We start from the raw sequence: 20,128 nt of genomic DNA on the forward strand, positions 1-20,128 counted from the left end.
GCATAAAGACAATTAAAATTGAGATGTTCTTCATAATTAGACCGTGAGCTTCTATACGTTTATGTTTTTGACTATGCAAAATTTGAATTTATAGCCATCTAATTAATTTGACATATTTTATAAAAGTCAGAATATTAATTGTAAATATACTAATTAATTGTTTGGATTAACACTATTACCATATTAATTTTCATTAATTATTAACAAATATATGAAATTGTTTATATAGTAGTAAAATAATTATTATTATGTTACATATATGTTAAAAATTATAACCGATATGAATATACGATACTTAAATATTTTTATAACTTAAAATGACATTATTGTTAAATTGTGTATACGCATATAATTAATCTCACATTATATATATATATATATATATATATATATATATATATATATATATATACTAGTTTTTAACCCGTGGAAACCACGGTTACAAAATTAATTAAACTTTAATAATAAAAACTCAAATTTACTAATCAATTATTTTAAATAAATTATTAATTAAGAGATTTTTTTAGTTATATAAATTTTAATAATTGATTTAAATAAATATGTGAAATTATATCATTTTATAATTTGTATTAATTTTATTTTAAGTTTTATTCTAATGTTATTAATTTAATGTAATTAGAGTGGAAAATTTAAAATTTAAAATTTAAAATGGATAATCAATAGGTTGACAAGTGGCATGCATTAATTAGAAAACATTATATGGTGACACATGATAAAAAGAGAATAAAATATGCATTAATTAGGAGACCTAATAGGGTGACACATGTTAAAAGGAGAATAAAATTATTCTTTTATTAGAATAGGGATATATATATATATATATATATATATATATATATATATATGTGTGTGTGTGTGTGTGTGTGTGTGTTTGTGTGTGTGTATTACATGGGTTCATTTAAAAGAAAAACAAAATATGAAATTCTAAACATTTAAAAGTTTGAGTTTATAAGAAAATTAGAAAAGTATTGAATTATTAAAATTAATGTGTTTTTTATGTAAATTTAAACAAATAATTTAGATAAATAAACAAAAGATACTAATGAGGTTTTAATTTACAAATTTTAAAATTAAACGGAAAGTCAATTAATGAAATTGATATACATTTATTATAATTGTTACATTTAAATATTATGTGGAATTTGATAAAATGAAAAAAAAAACACCACAAAATGTCATGTGGAAAAAAATTTAATTGAAAATAACCACAAAATGACTTGTGGAGAAATCAATGAGAGTTTGACATTTGCCTTAAATTACTAGGTGTGAGACCCATGTATTACATGAGTTTATTTAAAAGAAAAAAGTAATATGAAATTCTAAATATTTGAGAAGTTGGAATTTATAAGAAAAGCAAGAAAAATATTAAATTATTAAAAAATATTTTTGTTCTTTTTTAAATTTAAACAAATAATTTAGATAAACAAAAAAAGGAAACTAATGAGGCTTTAATTTAGTAAGTTTGAACTTAAAAGTAAAGTCCATTAATGAAATTGATATGCATTTATTATTACATTTAAATATCATTTGGAATTTAATGAAATGGAAAAACCATAAAATAACATTTGGAATAAAAATTAATTTAAAATACCCACAAAATGACATGTGACAAAATGAATGAGAATGTGACATGTGGCAAAAACAAATCTTTATTTATTAGAGTAGAGTAGGTGTGAGACTCATGTATTACATGAGTTTATTTAAAAGAAAAAATAAATATGAAATTCTAAATATTTGAGAAGTTTGAATTTATAAGATAAGTAAGAAAAATATTGAATTATTAAAAATAATAATTTAAACAAATAATTTAAATAAATAAAAAAGGAAACTAATGATGCTTTAATTTAGTAAGTTTGAAATTATAAGGAAAGTCCATTAATGAAATTGATATGCATTTATTATTATATTTAAATATCATTTGCTAATTTAATAAAATGGAAAAACCATAAAATGACATGTGGAATAAAAATAAATTTAAAATAACCACAAAATGACATGTAGCAAAAAGAATGAAAATGTGACATGTGACAAAAACAAATCTTTATTTATTAGAGTATTAGTTGTGAGACTCATGTATTACATGGGTTAATTTGTTTTTAAAAAAAAGTTAAATATAAAGGTCAAAATATTTGAGAACTTGAAATTTATAAGAAAATAAGAAAAGTAATTAATTATTATAATGAAAATGTTTTTTATCTTTTAAATTTAAACAAATAATTTAAATAAAAAAAAGGAACTAATGAGCTTTAATTCTGGGAATTTTGAAATTAAAAGGTAAGTGTATTAATGAAATTAATATTTATTTATTACTATATTTATTGCAAATATTACTTTAAAATATTATGTGGAATTTAATAAAATATAAAAACTCATAAAATGGCATGTGGGAAAAAAAGTTAATTCAAAATAACAACAAAATGACATTTGGCAAACCAAATGAGAATGTGACATGTGGCAAAACAAACATTCATTTATTAGAAAAGATATATATATATATATATATATATATATATATATATATATATATATATATATATATATATATATAGTTAGGTTCAAATGTTTTAGTATCTATTATGTGAATGTAGCATTGATTCTGGACCAATCATTTTAGTTATTTTAAGAAAGTAATTATTGCATATTAAATGCTGAAGATTTAATTAATATTCATTATATCTTCAACATGTAATATGCATTAATTATTTTCTTAAAATAACTAAAATGGTTGGTCCAGAATCAATTTTACATGCACACAATAGATAGTTAGAACACAATAATATATATATATATATATATATATATATATATATATATATATATAATTTGAATGACAATTATACCCACCATAGGGGTTAGTGAACTACACAACAAGGTGGGTATATGATTGTAAACGGGAGTATGACAATTTTTAGAGCACGCATGCAATTATAATCTATCATCTTTTTTCCTCCCAAAGTATAGTCTTTCGTCTTTTAATAACTAAAGAACATTATATTATATTAATAATTTATTCGTTATTATGACTTCTTCAAACTCATAAAAACTTGGATCGCAAAGACAAGATGAGCTCAACTGGACCAATCTCGGACCTAACACAAAAGTTATGAGTTTAACATAATCCTTTTCAAGTGGTCAAGTAATTAGAAACCATCTTTTATCAACCCTACATGCTTCAATCTTAGGAGCTATTTTCTCTAAAGATTTTAGCACTTACATATTATTTAGCTCTCAATAGTATGAACAAGTTTGAACTCGAATATCTATTAAAGCAATATGAGTGGTATGGATATAAACATTTAAATGTGTGAGTGTCGTTTTCCCATTTTAAAATATTGGATTTTTACAACATAAAATTGAAGATATTTTTCTCATTGGTTGATTCTAAATATAAATGCAACAACTAACATTTAAAGACGATGTCAAACAATATTTTATAGACATCCATTATGCTAAATATCACCATTTGCGGGCCTTTGTTTTTTTCCCTAGTTGATTATTTCCACTTAATGTTTTATTGTCTAAATCATTTGCTACATAAATATGATATTTTTTTTAAACATTTTAAGAAGATATTAAAAAACATATAACATTATACATAATTCACAATTCTCCATACCTTAAATATTTATAGGATTCTCTTTGCAATTTGCATCATATCTTGAAAAAAGTGGTAAAATAGTGTCGTATAGCTCTCTTTATTTTGTAGCATAGATAAGACACATGATTATATCCACCGAATCCAATCTACTAATCAAAAGCTTTTTGTACCATGTGATCGTGTCCAATCATGCTTTAAAGTTTAAACAATATGGCTTGATTTTGTTTAATAGAAACGAAACAAATAAAGTAAGTAATTGAATTAGAAAAATAACAGAATTAGTTTGAATAAACAAATTAATCATTCAAATGTGTTTGTTGTATTTAGATTTAAATTGGTAAAACAAACCACAAACCTTATAATATAAACTCCATAAAAACATCTAGATTCATTTATGTTCCATTAAAACATATAATATTAGGGTTTTCTACCCTAAGTTACAATGAAAGGAGCGTGTAGACGTTTTCATTATATGCTTAATAAAATGGTACAATATGCTTTAACGGGCGTACCAGTAACAATTGGTAATTTTCGGTTGAAAAATGTCGACCAAACCACCGCAATAAATTGTTATATTATGAACTAAGGAATAATATGATGGAATAGAAAAATATATATATGACGTTAAAATTTATAATCACTTGCCAAATATCCCAACTTACTAAAAATCTTGTCTAAGGATTAGGAAATTTACGAATATGGTAATATGACACGTGAAGTGAGGATTAACTTTAAGTGGGTTAAACAACACTAATGTGACGCTACTAACCACTTGTTTAATTAATTCACCTTCATTTGTTTAGAATGATTTATCTTCATTAACATACATGGTGCCATACATATAATATTAATCCTATATATAACTATTCTCCATAAAAGACTCGAGACAACTTTCCACAATTGAAGAAAATGATACAAATGATAGGAAAGGCAATTATGAGAATATTGAATTGTGCACAACCCTCTATTCATTCCACACGTTTCCATTTCCCTCTATAGTCAAATCATACATGGAAGCATAGTTGAATTATGACAACACTATTCTAATAATCAGAAGATATAGAAAATGGGTTTTGTCCTCAAATATGGCACCCATTAAGGAAGAGTAGTGTCCAACGTCACCTTCCTTACATAGTACAATCATTACCCCCATGCACACTCTTTTACACCACATTACGGAAACAAACCCCTACACTCCAAAAGTAAATAAATAGCCAAGGTTTTCGCTCAATTGTTGCAGCCATAACTCACGTAAAAACTCCTTCACTCCCTGCATAATTTTTGTTTCAAACTCAATCCCAAAATATCTCTCTTGGAAGTGTTCAACTTACGAATTCTAGCAAACAAAGAAGAGGTAGAAGCCTCAACTTCCTTCTTTGTTATCAGTTTGTGGACTGTCACGAGAAGCTTTCCAAAAACAAACTAATCTTGAGCTTAGATCACGCAACAAAGGTGAGTCTTTATGGCCCCATTTTCTTTAAGTTTTATAAACATTTGGGGGGAGATACATATATGTCTTGCATGCTAAATATGAAAATTTATCATCATTATATGATACATATTTAAAATTATTTATAATGGGTTAGCACACGACACTTTAGTTATATTGAACTAACATACAAATGAATCTATGAAATCGTTACATGCATTACAAACAAAATTTCATATTATATTACGACGTAATAAAACATTCGTATAAAGTTATTATTCGTAGATATAAACATATGTTCTTGGGTATTATCTTTGTGACATAAGTTCATGCAAGTATTTTTGGTTGATAATCAAAACTAACTATTAGTGTTAGAATGGTCGTTAATAAAACAAACCAAGAAAAGTATAGACTTAGGACCTACTTTGTTAATTTATTTACAAGCAAGGTCTAAAGTGTAAATATAATATGAGATAACTAGACTTATAGATACATAAGTGTTTCATTGTAAAACATGATTATTTTATATAAAATTGTTATTTTTTTTTTATAAAAATGGAGTTTATAAAAAGACCTTGTAACATTTTATAAAATAAGTAGTTTTTTTATAAAATATGATTATTTTTATTTAAAATTGTTATTTTATATAAAAATGGAGTTTATATAAAGGTCTTGTAACATTTTATATAAATAAGTAGTTTTTATAAAACATGATTATTTTTATATAAAATTGTTATTTTATATAAAAATGGATTTTATAAAAAAGACCTTGTAACATTTTATATAAATAAGTAGTTTTTATAAAACATGATTATTTTTATATAAAATTGTTATTTTATATAAAAATGGAGTTTATAAAAAGACCTTGTAACATTTTATAAAATAAGTAGTTTTTATACAATATGATTATTTTTATATAAAATAGTTATTTTATATAAAAATGGAGTTTATAAAAAGGTCTTTTAACATTTTATAAAAATAAGTAGTTTTTATAAAATATGGTAATTTTTATATAAAAATGATATTTTATATAAAAATGGAGTTTATAAGGAGATCTAGTAGTATTTTATAAAAATGAGTAGTTTTATAGAATATGATTGTTTATATAAAATAAGATATTTTATATCAAAAAAAAATTATGAAAAGGTTATTAACGCTTCAAGAAAACAAAGAATTGAAGTCATATTTTTTATGCCTTCAATATATATACATACATATTTACATACTTTTAAAAATATATGTATAATAGTGTATGGACAACCATATATCCGAATGTGACGACAAAGAAACGCAAACATTGTTAAGGCTCGGAATACAAATGACGACAAAAATCCTAGACTTAACAATTTAAGGATATTCTGTATGAGAAACACTTCATCGCTAAGAACTCAAAAACTTAGTACAAAGCCCTCTGTGCTATAACCGTTAATCTGAAAGGAACGTGGAACATTGGTATAGATCTATACGGGTTGACAGCCCCGCTTGCGGTTGGTAGCTACAACCATCGTCTGACGAGTCAAAACGGGCGTAATCGTTCAGTCACTTATATATTTCACGACGTCGATGAAGCGTCGTGATGGTCACAGTACATCTGCTCACCGTACTGCTTTACATAGGCTTGTGCGTCCATAGTTTGGTTATAGGCTCATACTAGAACCCATAAATTTAAATCTAGAAGTTTTATCGTTAAAAAGGAACTTTTGAACAAAATGGATAAGTGCTGAAAACATTATTATATATAATTCGTATTTATAATAATTTTTTTCAATACGATACTCACGACTCATGATTTCGTGGTTATAAACAATGAACCAAACTATTTTACACAAGTGCAGACTAAATACCTATTTATAATCTTAAAAGGTCACAAACATATTTTTGATTATAAAGTATTGGAGTCTAAACCTATAAAGCTCACCAACATTTTTGTTGACGTATTTTTAAAACGTATGTATCTTCAGGGTCTTAAAAGCTGGAAGAATGCCTGCAGGGTAAGGAGGATATTTCTCCTTAAATAAACTATTGTCCGAGTAACCGGACCTCTTGATATATGCTTTATTGAACTTGAATCATGTATTAGTCGTCGTTTGGGATTTATTAAACAATGTATTTCTTCTTTTCATACTTTGGAAGAATGTAATGTTATTTGAATTCTGTAATATTCGACGTATGTTGTTAACTATGAACCAACGTTTCACGTCGCAACCCCGGTGATTCCGCCATCGGTCGGGGTGTGACAGATTGGTATCAGAGCTAAACGACTATAGCGAATAGTACTTTCCTTAGGAGAGCACAACTATAGTCTAAGGGCTTACTCTTGTAGCTCTAGTCATTCTTAAACCTAAAATCCTTAGGTTTATCCCCATAGATCTATAAAACTTAATAGTTAGGTTCTTAATGACAAAGACCCTATACTTAGATTTATTCCAATAAATCTATAAATGAAAAGTATTACTGATTATACTTCCCAAAGTAATCAAAGGGTAATATATAAAACACAGTTCCTCGATGAGAAAACACTAATCCAAGAAAAAAAAATAATAAATAAATAAATAAATAAAATACAAGGAATTAAAAATCAAATATTCAACTAGGTTCCTTAGTACATGCGTCGTACCATAACTGAACCTAGTTGCGCGCCTATGTTTTATTATGGTCAGATTTATGCACTACCTAACCTAAGCGAAATAGTTGATTTGTTAAAAATCTTGTAAAAATCTTGGTTAAAATTTTATTTGAAAACAAATATTAATACAACCTTAAATCTCAATATAGGATGAAATCGCAATCACTGGAGAAAAGCGAAGAAGAGGTTAACTCACATGTGTCATTGGTAGGGGATCCCTACTTCCCAACTCAAAACAACCAAGCACCGATACTTATCCCTGACGACGAGCCACAGGAAGACCCGGAAGAAGATCCGGAAGAAGATCCCGAGGAAGACTCGGAAGAGGAATCGGAAGATGATATGGATGAGGATTCGGATCCCGAGGAAGAAACGGAGGAACCGGTAACCCAAGCAACACCCACCCCGATAGTCGCACCCACTGTGTCCCCTCTACCTATGACATATCGCATTGGCTCCGGAATGCATCGCACTAGAGCAACCATCCGCAAATCCATTCCGCCTTGCAGGAGCATTACCAAGAGAACCCAGGATAAATCTCCCAGGCCCAAAAAGGTCCTATATAGCCCCTTTCCGGACGAACCAATGCAAGACCAGCCACCGTTGGCAAACCAGGAGGAAGAAAGAAAGAAAGGGTACGAAGTTGGACAACCCTCAGGGACAAAGCCCCAGGACCCTACAGATGTTGGATCTCTATCCCTGCTATTCGATCGTACCCTCCGTTTGGGCAACCAAATCAAAATGGTGAGTGACGAAGTGAGTATCGTGGAAAGCAACAACGCTAGACTCACCCGACACGTCCAACAACTGAGAGAATTGAGAAACCAAGACTATAATATTATCAGGGGGGATCACAATATGGCGATGGCCACTTACAACTAGATCAATACTCAGGAAGCAAGCCGACAGGAATATGAGGGCTTGATGAGGACGGCAATGGCCAGGGCAATCGAAGCAGACGAAAGGTCCCGAGGGATGGAGCAAAGGACCCAGGCTTTAGAGGAACAGGTTCGAGAAATACTGAAAACATTGTCTCGTAACTTTGGGATCAATTAGGAGAGTTATGGAATTGATAAATGGAGAAGGAAACTTGGTGATGAAGCAGAAGGAGCATGTAGGAGAGTGTGAAATAAACCGTGGGTCGCTTAACGACTCATGTATAGGTTTTATCTGTTTACCGTATAAACATTGTTAGGGTTTTGTACCCTATCGTACTCTTGTTGTAATGTGTGCCAATAAAACGTGTACCAAAATGAATGATATAAGGAAGCTATTATTAATCTTTCATGCAAATTTTATGCAAACATTTAAATTCATGCACAATGATAAATAAACTGAATATTCAGTCCCATAGCACAAACAACAACAATAACGACATGCAACTAATAACCTACTGCTAAATTGATAGGACGTACACAATGCCTCCACGAAGAAGCAACCCCCGAACTCGTCCAGCTGCAGCACCAACAACAAGGCCAACGACTGCACGAAAGGGGCGACCCCGTACCAGGCCAGTAAGAAACCCGCCAATAACCCCAGTGACTGAAAACCAAACGAATGATGCCCCTCCACCTCCACCTCTAATGACGGGACTCCCGCAAACAGCGGCTGAATTGGAACAACTAATCTCGGATCGCCTCATAGCTCTAAGAAATGCTAGGAGCGCAAACCATGAAACTCCGATCATAGAAATCGAGGGAACAGGAACAAGACCAGGGAGTAGTACGAACATACACTACAACGAAACCCGAAGGGCTTGTTCGTACAAAGATTTCATGAACTGTAAGCCTAAGAACTTCTACGGCAACGAAGGAGTCATTGGCTTAAGGAGGTGGTTCGAGAAAATGGAATCTGTATTCCAAATCAGTTACTGTGCGGAGGATAGCAAGGTACGATTTGCTACTTGCACTCTCCTCGACTCAGCCCTGTCATGGGGGAACGAGCAGGTGAAAACAATAGGCATCATTCCTGCCAACTCCTTATCTTGGGGAGACCTGAAGGCAATGATGGTAGAAGAATACTGTCCTAGGGATGAGATCCAGAACCTGGAAAATGAACTCTGGAACCTAAAAATGAAAGGTTCGGACATTAAAGCTTACACTACGAGGTTCAATGACATATCCCTACTCTGCCCGACACTTGTAACGCCGGAGCACAAAAAGATTGAACGCTATATTTGGGGGTTGGCACCTCAAATCAAGGGAATGGTCATCTCATCAAGGGTTACAAGCTGCGAAAGTGTTAAGAACCTAGCAAAACGTTTGACCAACAATGAAGTTGGTCGAGGGTCCCTGGAAGCAAAGGTTGAAACTCCTAGGGTTGAACCCAACAAACGAAAAGCAGGCGGAGCAGATTCACGCACAACAAAGAGAAAGAAGGTCTATGTTGCAACAACAACAACTCCGGCTCCAACACCCACACCCCAGAAAAACTATGCAGGAAAACACCCCTTGTGTGTCACCTGCAACCGACACCACAACGGAGAGTGTTTTCAATGCACCAACTGCAAACGAAAGGGACATACCGCCCCTTTCTGTAAAATCCCGGCAGGAGCAGTGGGAAGTCAGAACGTTGGCACTAGGGTAGGAGGAGGAGGAGCAAGGACATGTTATGAGTGTGGTGAAAAGGGACACTTCAAACGAGATTGCCCAAAGCTGAAGGGCAAGGCAGGAAATGCCCGTGGAAGAGCATTCGTGATCGGAAACAAGGACGCCATCCAAGACCCATCGGTGGTCACTGGTACGTTTCTCGTTAATAACTTGTATGCTACAATACTTTTTGACTCGGGTGCCGATAAAAGCTTTGTAACTCCAAAATTTAAACATCGTTTAAACCATGAGATTAGGAAGTTAGAGGTAGCATACGAAGTAGAAGTAGCAAACAGTCAACTAGAGAGCACTACCGAAATACTGATAGATTGCACACTAACTCTAAATGACCACGCATTTCAAATAAACCTTATGCCCATGCCTATCGGAAGCTTCGACATTATCGTTGGCATGGATTGGCTTGCCCCTCATCATGCTGAGATCCTATGCTACGAGAAGGTTGTACGGTTGACCCTATCAAATGGGGAGATTATGACAATTTATGGGGATAAATCGGGACAAAACCTAAAGTTAATCTCTTGCACAGAGGCTCAGAAATATCTACACAAGAAATGTTACGCCTTTTTGGCTCACATAGTAGATAAAAAGAGCAAGGAAAAGGAGATAAAAGACATACCACAAGTACGTGACTACCCCGATGTGTTTCCAGAAGACCTACCTGGGTTTCCGCCAAACCGACAAGTTGAGTTCAGAATTGATCTGACTCCCGGCGCGGCCCCGATTGCCAAATCACCATACAGACTGGCTCTGTCAGAAATGCAAGAGCTTTCAAGCCAATTGCAAGAACTTCTTGACAAAGGCTTCATAAGACCAAGTTTCTCACCTTGGGGAGCACCAGTTTTATTTGTCAAGAAGAAAGATGGATCCTTCAGAATGTGTATTGATTACCGGGAGTTGAACAAGTTAACGATCAAGAACCGTTATCCACTCCCAAGAATCGAAGACTTGTTCGACTAATTGCAAGGCTCTAGCTACTATTCCAAGATAGATCTACGTTCAGGGTATCACCAGCTTAAAGTCATGGGATCAGATGTACCAAAAACCGCTTTCAGAACTCGGTACGGACATTACGAGTTTCTAGTTATGCCGTTTGGTATAACGAATGCCCCCGCAGTGTTCATAGACCTCATGAACCGTGTTTGTAAACCTTATTTAGATAAGTTCGTGATTGTATTCATTGATGACATCCTGATATACTCACAAACAAAAGAAGAACACGGCCAACACCTACGATTAATATTGGAACTGCTAAGAAAAGAGAAACTGTACGCAAAATTCTCCAAGTGTGAATTTTGGATCAGAGAAGTATAATTCGTAGGGCACGTCGTAAGCAACAAAGGGATACATGCAGATCCCGCAAAAATCGAAGCAATCAAGAACTGGGAAGCACCAAGATCACCGACTGAAGTGCGCCAAGTTTTATTGAGAACTTCTCTAAGACGGCCAAACCTCTAACTGCATTGACACAGAAGGATGTGAAATTTACCTGGGAAGAAAAGCAAGAGATTGCTTTCCAGAAATTAAAACAAATGTTGTGTAGCGCACCAATCCTATCACTTCCGGAAGGAACTGAAGACTTCGTCGTCTACTGCGACGCGTCACATCAAGGATTAGGTTGCGTATTAATGCAAAGAGATAGAGTGATTGCTTACGCCTCCAGACAACTCAAAGTGCATGAGGTCAATTACACAACTCACGACCTTGAATTAGGAGCAGTGATTTTCGCACTCAAAATATGGAGACACTACTTGTATGGTACGAGATGTACCGTCTTTACTGACCACAAGAGTCTCCAACATATCTTCGATCAAAAGGAACTAAATATGAGGCAACGAAGATGGGTCTAATTACTAAATGATTACGAGTGTGAAATTCGCTATCATCCCGGGAAAGCAAACGTTGTAGCAGATGCACTGAGCCGTAAGGAACACGTCAAACCCAGACGCGTACGAGCATTAACCATGACTATCCTTTCCAACCTCAGTGCTCAAATAAGAGAAGCTCAGCTCGAAGCTATAAAGGAAGAAAACATAACGGACGAAGCTTTACGAGGAATAGATAAGCAATTCGATCTTAGAAACGATGGAACGCGATACTTCATGAACATAATTTGGACGCCCAAATTCGGAAACGTCAGGAGTTTAGTCATGGACGAAGCTCATAAGACAAGATATTCTGTTCACCCAGGCTCCGATAAGATGTATCACGACCTAAAGATGTGGTACTGGTGGCCAATCATTGAAAGCCGAGATTGCTACTTACGTAAGCAAGTGTCTAACATGTTCTAAAGTTAAGGCAGAACATCAAAAGCCTTCGGGTTTGCTACAACAACCAGAGATACCCGAATGGAAGTGGGAACTAATCACTATGGACTTCATTACAAAGTTACCCAGAACACCATGTGGTTACGATACGATCTGGGTGGTAGTGGATAGATTAACAAAGTGCGCCCATTTCCTACCAATTAAGGAGGCAGACAAGATGGAAAAGTTGACCAGAACGTACCTAAAAGAGATTGTAAGATTACACGGAGTCCCAATCTCTATTATCTCTGACCGAGACAGTAGATTCACCTCTCGATTTTGGCAATCATTACAAAAGTCCTTAGGTACCCGTCTAGACATGAGCACGGCTTACCATCCTCAGACAGATGGTCAGAGTGAACGAACCATCCAAACCCTAGAAGATATGCTCCGAGCCTGTGTGATAGACTTTGGAAATTCATGGGATATTAACTTGCCTTTGATTGAGTTTTCCTACAACAACAGCTATCACACCAGCATAAAGGCCGCACCATTTGAAGCATTGTATGGAAGGAAATGTCGGTCACCACTATGTTGGGCAGAGGTTGGTGACACCTAATTGGCCAAGGTACATTCAGGAGATACTCTACGAACTGGACCCGAGATAATTCACGAGACAACTGAAAAGATAGTACAAATCAGGGACAGACTGAAGACCGCACGTGATCGTCAGAAGAGCTATGCTGACATAAGGCGTAGACCCTTAGAATTTCAAGTAGGGGACAAAGTCATGTTAAGGGTATCACCTTGGAAGGGCATGATCAGGTTTGGAAAGAGAGGCAAACTGAACCCACGATATATAGAACCATTTAAGATCCTGGAAAGGATTGGTCCTGTTGCGTATCGACTCGAACTACCTCAACAGTTAGAAAGGGTACATAATGTTTTCCATGTATCAAACTTGAAAAAGTGTCTTTCTGGTGATACACTCAAAATCCCTCTCGAGGAAATCCAATTGAACACAAAACTCCATTTCATTGAAGAGCCCGTAGAGATAATAGACCGAGAAATAAAACGATTGAGGCAAAGCTGCATACCTATTGTGAAGGTACGCTGGAACTCTCAGAGAGGACCAGAGTTCACTTGGGAAGGTGAAGATCAGATGATGCAGAAATATCCCCAACTGTTCAAAGAAACCCCGACTGCAAGTTAAATTTCGGGACGAAATTCTTTTAACGGGGGGAGAATGTAACAATTGGTAATTTTAGGTTGAAAAATGTCGACCAAACCACCGCAATAAATTGTTATATTATGAACTAAGGAATAATATGATGGAATAGAAAAGTATATATATGACGTTAAAATTTATAATCACTTGCCAAATATCCCAACTTACTAAAAATCTTGTCTAAGGATTAGGAAATTTATGAATATGGTAATATGACACGTGAAGTGAGGATTAACTTTAAGTGGGTTAAACAACACTAATGTGATGCTATTAACCACTTGTTTAATTAATTCACCTTCATTTGTTTAGAATGATTTATCTTCATTAACATACATGGTGCCATACATATAATATTAATCCTATATATAACTATTCTCCATAAAAGACTCGAGACAACTTTCCACAATTGAAGGAAATGATACAAATGATAGGAAAGGCAATTATGAGAATATTGAATTGTGCACAACCCTCTATTCATTCCACACGCTTCCATTTCCCTCTATAGTCAAATCATACATGGAAGCATAGTTGAATTATGACAACACTATTCTAATAATCAGAAGATATAGAAAATGGGTTTTGTCCTCAAATATGGCACCCATTAAGGAAGAGTAGTGTCCAACGTCACCTTCCTTACATAGTACAATCATTACCCCCATGCACACTCTTTTACACCACATTATGGAAACAAACCCCTACACTCCAAAAGTAAATAAATAGCTAAGGTTTTCGCTCAATTGTTGCAGCCATAACTCACGTAAAAACTCCTTCACTCCCTGCATAATTTTTGTTTCAAACTCAATCCCAAAATATCTCTCTTGGAAGTGTTCAACTTACGAATTCTAGCAAACAAAGAAGAGGTAGAAGCCTCAACTTCCTTCTTTGTTATCAGTTTGTGGACTGTCACGAGAAGCTTTCCAAAAACAAACTAATCTTGAGCTTAGATCACGCAACAAAGGTGAGTCTTTATGGCCCCATTTTCTTTAAGTTTTATAAACATTTGGGGGGAGATACATACATGTCTTGCATGCTAAATATGAAATTTTATTATCATTATATGATACATATTTAAAATTATTTATAATGGGTTAGCACACGACACTTTAGTTATATTGAACTAACATACAAATGAATCTATGAAATCGTTACATGCATTACAAACAAAATTTCATATTATATTACGACGTAATAAAACATTCGTATAAAGTTATTATTCGTAGATATAAACATATGTTCTTGGGTATTATCTTTGTGACATAAGTCCATGCAAGTATTTTTGGTTGATAATCAAAACTAACTATTAGTGTTAGAATGGTCGTTAATAAAACAAACCAAGAAAAGTATAGACTTAGGACCTACTTTGTTAATTTATTTACAAACAAGGTCTAAAGTGTAAATATAATATGAGATAACTAGACTTATAGATACATAAGTGTTTCATTGGATTTATGTTATAAAACATGATTATTTTATATAAAATTGTTATTTTTTTTTATAAAATTGGAGTTTATAAATAGACCTTGTAACATTTTATAAAATAAGTAGTTTTTTTATAAAATATGATTATTTTTATTTAAAATTGTTATTTTATATAAAAATGGAGTTTATATAAAGGTCTTGTAACATTTTATATAAATAAGTAGTTTTTATAAAACATGATTATTTTTATATAAAATTGTTATTTTATATAAAAATGGAGTTTATAAAAAAGACCTTGTAACATTTTATATAAATAAGTAGTTTTTATAAAACATGATTATTTTTATGTAAAATTGTTATTTTATATAAAAATGGAGTTTATAAAAAGACCTTGTAATATTTTATAAAATAAGTAGTTTTTATACAATATGATTATTTTTATATAAAATAGTTATTTTATATAAAAATGGAGTTTATAAAAAGGTCTTGTAACATTTTATAAAAATAAGTAGTTTTTATAAAATATGGTAATATTTATATAAAAATGATATTTTATATAAAAATGGAGTTTATAAGGAGATCTAGTAGTATTTTATAAAAATGAGTAGTTTTATAGAATATGATTGTTTATATAAAATAAGATATTTTATATCAAAAAAAAAATTTATGAAAAGGTTATTAACGCTTCAAGAAAACAAAGAATTGAAGTCATATTTTTTTATGCCTTCAATATATATACATACATATTTACATACTTTTAAAAATATATGTATAATAGTGTATGTACAACCATATATCCGAATGTGACGACAAAGAAACGCAAACATTGTTAAGGCTCAGAATACAAATGACGACAAAAATCCTAGACCTAACAATTTAAGGATATTCTGTATGAGAAACACTTCATCGCTAAGAACTCAAAAACTTAGTACAAAGCCCTCTGTGCTATAACCGTTAATCCGAAAGGAACGTGGAACATTGGTATAGATCTATACGGGTTGACAGCCCCGCCTGCGGTTGCTAGCTACAATCATCGTCTGACGAGTCAAAACGGGCGTAATCGTTCAGTCACTTATATATTTCACAACGTCGATGAAGCGTCGTGATGGTCACAGTACATCTGCTCACCGTACTGCTTTACAGAGGCTTGTGCGTCCATAGTTCGGTTATAGGCTCATACTAGAACCCATAAATTTTAATCTAGAAGTTTTATCGTTAAAAAGGAACTTTTGAACAAAATGGATAAGTGCTGAAAACATTATTATATATAATTCGTATTTATAATACATTTTTTTCAATACGATACTCACGACTCATGATTTCGTGGTTATAAACAATGAACCAAACTATTTTACTTGTATGAGATTACAAGTGCAGACTAAATACCTATTTATAATCTTAAAATGTCACAAACATATTTTCGATTATAAAGTATTGGAGTCTAAACCTATAAAGCTCACCAACATTTTTGTTGACGTATTTTTAAAACGTATGTATCTTCAGGATCTTAAAAGCTGGAAGAATGCCTGCAGGGTAAGGAGGATATTTCTCCTTAAATAAACTATTGTCCGAGTAACCGGACCTCTTGATATATGCTTTATTGAACTTGAATCATGTGTTAGTCGTCGTTTGGGATTTATTAAACAATGTATTTCTTCTTTTCATACTTTGGAAGAATGTAATGTTATTTGAATTCTGTAATATTCGACGTATGTTGTTAACTATGAACCAACGTTTCACGTCGCAACCCCGGTGATTCCGCCATCGGTCGGGGTATGACAGATTGGTATCAGAGCTAAACGACTATAGCGAATAGTACTTTCCTTAGGAGAGCACAACTATAGTCTAAGGGCTTACTCTTGTAGGTCTAGTCATTCTTAAACCTAAAATCCTTAGGTCTATCCCCATAGATCTATAAAACTTAATAGTTAGGTTCTTAATAACAAAGACCCTATACTTAGATTTATTCCAATAAATCTATAAATGAAAAGTATTACTGATTATACTTCCCAAAGTAATCAAAGGGTAATATATAAAACACAGTTCCTCGATGAGAAAACACTAATCCAAGAAAAAAAAATAATAAATAAATAAATAAATAAAAAATACAAGGAATTAAAAATCAAATATTCAACTAGGTTCCTTAGTACATGCGTCGTACCATAACTGAACCTAGTTGCGCGCCTATGTTTTATTATGGTCAGATTTATGCACTACCTAACCTAAGCGAAATAGTTGATTTGTTAAAAATCTTGTAAAAATCTTGGTTAAAATTTTATTTGAAAACAAATATTAATACAACCTTAAATCTCAATATAGGATGAAATCGCAATCACTGGAGAAAAGCGAAGAAGAGGTTAACTCACATGTGCCATTGGTAGGGGATCCCTACTTCCTAACTCAAAACAACCAAGCACCGATACTTATCCCTGATGACGAGCCACAGGAAGACCCGGAAGAAGATCCGGAAGAAGATCCCGAGGAAGACTCGGAAGAGGAATCGGAAGATGATATGGATGAGGATTCGGATCCCGAGGAAGAAACGGAGGAATCGGTAACCCAAGCAACACCCACCCCGATAGTCGCACCCACTGTGTCCCCTCTACCTGTGACATATCGCATTGGCTCCGGAATGCATCGCACTAGAGCAACCATCCGCAAATCCATTCCGCCTTGCAGGAGCATTACCAAGAGAACCCAGGATAAATCTCCCAGGCCCAAAAAGGTCCCATATAGCCCCTTTCCAGACGAACCAATGCAAGACCAGCCACCGTTGGCAAACCAGGAGGAAGAAAGAAAGAAAGGGTACGAAGTTGGACAACCCTCAGGGACAAAGCCCCAGGACCCTACAGATGTTGGATCTCTATCCCTGCTATTCGATCGTACCCTCCGTTTGGGCAACCAAATCAAAATGGTGAGTGACGAAGTGAGTATCGTGGAAAGCAACAACGCTAGACTCACCCGACACGTCCAACAACTGAGAGAATTGAGAAACCAAGACTATAATATTATCAGGGGGGATCACAATATGGCGATGGCCACTTACAACTAGATCAATACTCAAGAAGCAAGCCGACAGGAATCTGAGGGCTTGATGAGGACGGCAATGGCCAGGGCAATCGAATCAGACGAAAGGTCCCGAGGGATGGAGCAAAGGACCCAGGCTTTAGAGGAACAGGTTTGAGAAATACTGAAAACATTGTCTCGTAACTTTGGGATCAATTAGGAGAGTTATGGAATTGATGAATGGAGAAGGAAACTTGGTGATGAAGCAGAAGGAGCATGTAGGAGAGTGTGAAATAAACCGTGGGTCGCTTAACGACTCATGTATAGGTTTTATCTGTTTACCGTATAAACATTGTTAGGGTTTTGTACCCTATCGTACTCTTGTTGTAATGTATGCCAATAAAACGTGTAACAAAATGAATGATATAAGGAAGCTATTATTAATCTTTCATGCGAATTTTATGCAAACATTTAAATTCATGCACAATGATAAATAAACTGAATATTCAGTCCCATAGCACAAACAACAACAATAACGACATGCAACTAATAACCTACTGCTAAATTGATAGGACGTACACAATGCCTCCACGAAGAAGCAACCCCCGAACTCGTCCAGCTGCAGCACCAACAGCAAGGCCAACGACTGCACGAAGGGGGCGACCCTGTACCAGGCCAGTAAGAAACCCGCCAATAACCCCAGTGACTGAAAACCAAACGAATGATGCCCCTCCACCTCCACCTCTAATGACGGGACTCCCGCAAACAACGGCTGAATTGGAACAACTAATCTCGGATCGCCTCATAGCTCTAACAAATGCTAGGAGCGCAAACCATGAAACTCCGATCATAGAAATCGAGGGAACAGGAACAAGACCAGGGAGTAGTACGAACATACACTACAACGAAACCCGAAGGGCTTGTTCGTACAAAGATTTCATGAACTGTAAGCCTAAGAATTTCTACGGCAACGAAGGAGTCATTGGCTTAAGGAGGTGGTTCGAGAAAATGGAATCTGTATTCCAAATCAGTTACTGTGCGGAGGATAGCAAGGTACGATTTGCTACTTGCACTCTCCTCGACTCAGCCCTGTCATGGTGGAACGAGCAGGTGAAAACAATAGGCATCATTCCTGCAAACTCCTTATCTTGGGGAGACCTGAAGGCAATGATGGTAGAAGAATACTGCCCTAGGGATGAGATCCAGAACCTGGAAAATGAACTCTGGAACCTAAAAATGAAAGGTTCGGACATTAAAGCTTACACTACGAGGTTCAATGACATATCCATACTCTGCCCGACACTTGTAACGCCGGAGCACAAAAAGAATGAATGCTATATTTGGGGGTTGGCACCTCAAATCAAGGGAATGGTCATCTCATCAAGGGTTACAAGCTACGAAAGTGTTAAGAACCTAGCAAAACGTTTGACCAACAATGAAGTTGGTCGAGGGTCCCTGGAAGCAAAGGTTGAAACTCCAAGGGTTGAACCCAACAAACGAAAAGCAGGCGGAGCAGATTCACGCACAACAAAGAGAAAGAAGGTCTATGTTGCAACAACAACAACTCCGGCTCCAACACCCACACCCCAGAAAAACTATGCAGGAAAACACCCCTTGTGTGTCACCTGCAACCGACACCACAACGGAGAGTGTTTTCAATGCACCAACTGCAAACGAAAGGGACATACCGCCCCTTTCTGTAAAATCCCGGCAGGAGCAGTGGGAAGTCAGAACGTTGGCACTAGGGTAGGAGGAGGAGGAGCAAGGACATGTTATGAGTGTGGTGAAAAGGGACACTTCAAACGAGATTGCCCAAAGCTGAAGGGCAAGGCAGGAAATGCCCGTGGAAGAGCATTCGTGATCGGAAACAAGGACGCCATCCAAGACCCATCGGTGGTCACTGGTACGTTTCTCGTTAATAACTTGTATGCTACAATACTTTTTGACTC

The sequence above is a fragment of the Lactuca virosa genome, chromosome 3, assembly GCF_052849685.1.
Source record: "Lactuca virosa cultivar CGN04683 chromosome 3, Lactuca_virosa_CGN04683_v6, whole genome shotgun sequence".
NCBI classification, from domain to species: domain Eukaryota; kingdom Viridiplantae; phylum Streptophyta; class Magnoliopsida; order Asterales; family Asteraceae; genus Lactuca; species Lactuca virosa.